Source organism: Sciurus carolinensis, chromosome 2 (genome assembly GCF_902686445.1).
Source record: "Sciurus carolinensis chromosome 2, mSciCar1.2, whole genome shotgun sequence".
NCBI lineage: Eukaryota > Metazoa > Chordata > Mammalia > Rodentia > Sciuridae > Sciurus > Sciurus carolinensis.
Window position 1 is genome coordinate 140,561,954 of NC_062214.1, and position 6,000 is coordinate 140,567,953.

Sequence of the window (6,000 nt, forward strand, 5' to 3'; positions counted from 1 at the left end):
CGGAACAAGGAAGCGCCTGGTTGCCGGTAGGGAAAGGGAGGCGCGGCACGTGACCCCTGACGCACGCAAGTCAGGGGCGGGGCGGCGGGGTGCGGGGTGAGGGGGCGGGCCCTCACTGGGCTCTGGAAATCAGAAGACTTAGGTTCTTGGTCCTGGAGGAGTGCGGGAGTTCTTGACACTTCTTTTTGCACGTTTTTTTTCTTGCTGGGTGCGAACTCTTATGGTCTCTCTCAGTGGTCCACTGTTCAGAGTATTAAGAATTTCTGAGATTGCATTGCTGAGCAGGCGGACTTTTCCGGCTAACCCATTCGGAGTAGAAAGGCGCGGGACGCGGCGGGGCAAGGCAGGGCCAGCCAGGGCCAGCCAGGGCCAGGCGGGGCTCGGCGGCCACGAGGCTTGTAGGACCTCCCTCGCTCGGATTGCGCAGGTGGACTTCCGCGCGCCCCCCAGTGTGGGGAGGTAGCGAGGATAGCGCCACCCTTTGGATTTAGAGGGGGAGAAAAAGTGACAAATGAATCTTAGATCTGCTGATTACCAGCCTGTTCTCCAGGACTTGAGGAAGGGCCCCAGTACCTGCTACTAAGATTTGAAGTTGCTCATTGAAAAGCTAGGGGGATAGTGACTTTCTTCAGCTGGCACCCCTAACGAGAGGAATTTTTGAAATACTGTCCCTTAACTTCACAACTTGCCAAGTACATGACTGGTTGTAAGGGGCAGTGAAGTCAGAAAGGATTAAGTGATTTCATGTAGTAATTGAGGATTGCTCTTGGGGGCTGCCGCTTCAGAGCGTTACCTAAGACTTTAGAACAACCGCATCCGCCTCAAAACCTCTGTTCACCTATGAGCCGAGGAAGCTAGATGTGTTTAGTCCTTTGTGGGCAAAGCTCTCTGTACATGATTCTCTGTTCGTGACTCCTTAGGTTGTCAACAGTATTATGTTGTTACCTCAGTTTTCTTCAGCACTGTACTTTTTTTTTGAAGGAATTCTTTAGGTCACTTTTCAACCTTTGTGTGCAAAAGAGTTCTGTGTAATTATATTTTATGAATATTTAACAAGCATTTAGTGGTAACAGCAGTGAATTAGGAAGTTAAGACTTGGATTTTAATTTTTAATAAATTCTTTGAAGAATTTAGAAGTGACCCCTAGACATCTAGATCTTTTAGTAACTTCATTGTATGTCTATGACACGTATTCCTGTATGACAAAAATAACATCACACCTAGCAAAATAATTTTCAATGTTATCTAATATTCCATATACAGATTTAGAGTTACTTCCCAATAGTCTGTTACAACTGCTTCTCCCAACCAGGATCCAATTAAGGAACACATTTGTCTTTGGTTGTATATATCGTTTCTTTTAATGTAAAAATTAAAAGATTAGGTTTTTTTTTTTTTAATTTTTTTATGTCGGGGATTGAACTCAGAACTCGGGGGCCCTTAACCACTGCTGCACATCTCCAGCCCTTTTTTGTATTTTATTTGGAGACAGGGCCTCACTGAGTTGCTTAGCAAATTCAGAACTCAGGGGCACTTAACCACTGAGGCACATCTCCAGCCCTTTTTTGTATTTTATTTGGAGACAGGGCTTCTCTGAGTTGCTTAGCAAACTCCCTAAATTGTTGAGGCTACTTTGAACTCTGGATGCTCCTGCCTCAGCCTCCCCAGCAGCTGGGATTACAAGCCTTTAACACTACGCTGGCCTTAGTCCTTTAATCTGGAAATGGTCTCCATTCCCACAGTTTGTTTTTTAAAATGAGTTTTGAAAGAGACTAGGCAAACTGCCAAAGATAGAGTATCTCACCTTCTGTACTTGACTACTTTCTCTTGGTGTTCATCTTTGACCTCTAGTTCCTGATTTCTTAAAACGTGCAAATTAATGGGAAAGGATTGATTAGGCTAAAGTTAAAAGACTTTAGCCTTTATGTGATGTTGAGAACTTTACATGATATTACAATATTTATTTGAACAACCTTAAGTAGCTTTAAAATGACTTCTGGATTAAGTTGATGATATCTTGATCAACCATATAAAGTTCTGTTGTATTATTGTCTTCCTTAAAATGGACTGAACTGTGTAGTGTTATTTTTGCTGCAAATGTTCAACTCTCCCATTGACCATTCACTGAATAGGTTTGATAGCAATTCATAATTCTTACCCAAACATTTTTATTAGGGGCTATAAAATGACAATATCTTCTTTTTTCCATCTACATTTATTAGTTTTTGTTCTGTAGACGTTTTCTTTGCTGAACTAGGAACATTTAATTACCCCAAAATATAGTTCCCATTGGAAAAGCTGAAAAAAAAATGCATAATTAGGGGTTTTTGTCAACCATTTTGAAAGCAAGTTTTGATAGCTTCAGAGGGTGACAAGTAAATTTTCTTAGTTATTGCTCTTTCTGAACAATAATATATTTATTAATGTTTTGTAGGTTTAAGCAGTCATAGTTATTGACTCTCAAATCTTGATGCTTCTATAACACCTCTCAATTCTTTGTGTATAATTATTACAGTTTTAAAAAAATTCCTTGAGTAGTTTTAGTAGATGTAACACAATGGGTGGAAGAGTGAGGCTAGATTTTGATTTTTTTTTTTTTTTCTGTTTTGGTTTTGCTGTGATCTTTAAACAAGTTGCTTATACCCTCCTTGGTCTTTACTTTCTTCATCTATAGAAGTAGAGTTTTGGTAGCGATCCTTGCAGCTCTGTTGTCCTCTGGCTCTTAACAAAGTCCCACTATTAAATTGAGATAAATTTTGCATGTCATAAAATTCACTCAAGTAGATGATGATTTTTAGTAATTTTATCAAGTGGTGCAACCATCACCGTAAATCAGTTTTAGAACATTTTCATCCTTCAATATTCCTCATGCCCATCTATAGCTAATCTCCTGCCTCCCAGCAACTACTTATATACATTCTGTCTCTATATGTTTGCCTTTTCTGGAATTTCAAATAAATGAAATCATGCAATATATGATCTCTTTCCCTTTTAAAAAATAATTGTTTATTATTTTTAGTAAAAATCATGGGTTATAATAATTAAAATTCTTTGGCAATGACAAGAAAATGACTCCTATTAAACTGCACTTTATAGTCTGCAGGACACCTTGGGTTAGCTTAGAGTCTACTCTAGATTTCACCATGTTCCCACCCAACACTTCCTTTGTCAGTGTGCAAGTTCTTTCCTTCCCTGCTTACTGGACCTGCAGATGGGAGAGGCAAGAGCTGGGTTTCGTTGCCAATAGTTCTCAACATAAAAAGGGTAGCATGGTCATTTAAACTTGATTCAACCTGTTTGTATCTTACAAAGTAAACTGCTAAAGAAAGTAAAATAAAAAGGTACTACTTGGAGTGTATAGTGCATATTGGCCATGGATGCTTCTTTACAGTTGTCTGCTTGCTTCTCCTGTTCAAATGTTTCTTTGAGAGTCTGAAGATTTTTCTTGCATTTTGCTCTTTGATTTTAAGTTACTGAATTGCTCCTCTTCAGCCATATGGGATTTGTTGGACCTGGTTGCTGAGTCAGCAGAGCAAGATGAGTGATCAAGCAGAGTCTGGCCTATGAGAGGCCACCGTGGAGTGTCCTCTTCTATCTTCTTACACTTACCATAATGTTTCCAGGTTTCATGCATGACAGCATATGTCAGTAATTCATCCCTTTATGTTGCTGAATAGCATTCCACTGCGTGAGATTTTGTTTTTGTTTTGTGGTCTACTCATTCCCCTGTTAATGAACATTTATTTTCAGTTCGAGGTTGTACTAAGAGTAATGCTGCAATGAACATTCATGTGTAAGTCTTTCTGTTGAGTATTTGTTTATTTATTTATTTGCAGAACTGGGTATCAAGACTTCATGTGTGCTGGGCAAGTGCTCTACCACTGAGCCACGTCTCCAGCCCCTGTACATATATTTCAATTTCTCTTGAGATAACTAGGAGTGAGTGATAGGTTGTATGTGTAACTTTATGAGAAATTGCCAAATTGTTCAGAAGTAGCTGTACCATTTTCCATTCCCACTAACAATAAATGAAGGGTTCTAGTTCCCTGACTTTTTGACCATCTAGAAATCTACCCTGGTATATTGATATGTACAATGATATATTTTTCCTTAGCATTTTGCTAGCAATGAGCTGCCTTTTTCTGGGGCACCATTAATAATTAGCCTTTAATTTTTAGGAATTATTCATAAAAGAAACAAAAATATATCAACCTTCCATATTAAAATAAGATTCTGCTTCTTAGTGTATTTTTGAATTTTATGTTTTCCTATTAAATGATGGATTATAGGACTATCATATTAGTAACCATTAACTAAGAGATGAATTTTTAAGATAAGTTCTTGCCCATTTATAATAATAAAAATGTAAAGGGTGAGCAAAATATGTCTTATCAACCTATCTTTAATACTAATTAAGTGTTCATTGATTGTGTATATTTAACATGCTAAGTAAGTTACATTATTTCTTTTGACTTTATATACATACACACAATACATACTCTATGCTGATAAAGTAACAAAATTGAATTGCAAAGAACAGCATAAAAACACATTTTATGAAGTTATAAAGTCTGAGCTGTGATTCAGAGTGTGGGAAGAAGTTCTGGCGGTTTTATGAAGCTCATAAGTACCTAGTACTACTAAGCTCCAGGTTCCAAAAGTGGCATATTGTCACTATAGCAACCATCATGCATATTTGGATTTGAAACCCAGGCAACCAGTGGTGGATAGGACTAAAACATCAAGGTAGATATTTGTTCTCATGAATTGATTATGCCTACCTGTTAATAGTCAGTGGTTCTGTTTTTTTCTTTATATATATGATTAATACTTTTATAGAGATATACTCTTATAAATGTATTATTTCTGGTAGAGATATTAGGTGTTCAATATTCTCATATTCCTCCTTTTAAAACATGCTAAGTTTAGTGCTTTTTCCAATTAGGTAATTAGGATATTAAATATATCTTACATAGCTCTCTCCCTGTTATGATTAAATGTGGCAACTACTTGTGGGCTAAATATAACTTTCATTATACTGAATCACTTGTCATTTTATAAGAAAAAAATTATCAGTGACATTTTATTTTAGCTACATTATGAAATGTTGCTTAGGGCTACCAGTAAACATGAAAATTGTTCAAATTTAAATATTTCTGGAAAAAGTGGTGTTTTGCTTTTTTCCCCCTAAGGAAGTCCTATGATTTGAATGTTGGCAGGTAGAGATTACATGAATTCCTTTGAATTATCTGTTAATATGTATACATAAATTTTCTTAGGGGAGAATAGATTTGGGAATTTTTCACTCCAATCTGATAGATTGGAGTGGTTCCTTATAGGATCATATTACAGGAAAAAGAAACAAGGGATTGTCCCAGGGACTCAGGATGCTGAGACAGGAGGATTGCAAGTTCAAGGTCAACTTGGGTGACTGAGACCCTGTCTCAAAATAAAAAGGGGCTGAGGTTATAGCACAGTGGTAAATAGTCTCTGGGTTCAATCCCCAGTACTGAAAACAAAACACAATGAAACAAAATAGAAAGAAAGAAATGAGGGATTTGCTGAGTCTACATTGGTGAGCTGAATGCAAGACAAAGGTAATGTCCTTCATTGGCTGTTTTGGCCTAGGTGCAACAGGTTGCTTATATATTATCAGAACTTACCATACCTAACACTCAAGTTGGTCGTGCAAGTTTGTAATATGATAGTAGGGAAGGCTGTGACTTAACCAGAGGATGCTTCCTCACCAGTGGGAAGGTGAACTCTGTGTTTTTACATTTCCTTGTTCTTCAAGGGAAAAGATAAAACCCCCTTATTACCACCTTATTTACTTTTAATGTATTATATGAGCAAAACAGAACCCGATTTAGTCTTCGGGAATGAATTACAAATTCTTACTAGAGCTCTTAAATCTGTGAGTAGGGGCCACTTTTTTTTCCTGCTAGCTTTGCCTACATTTTAAGTCTACCTCCAGAACAATTTTTTATACCTTTCTTTCAG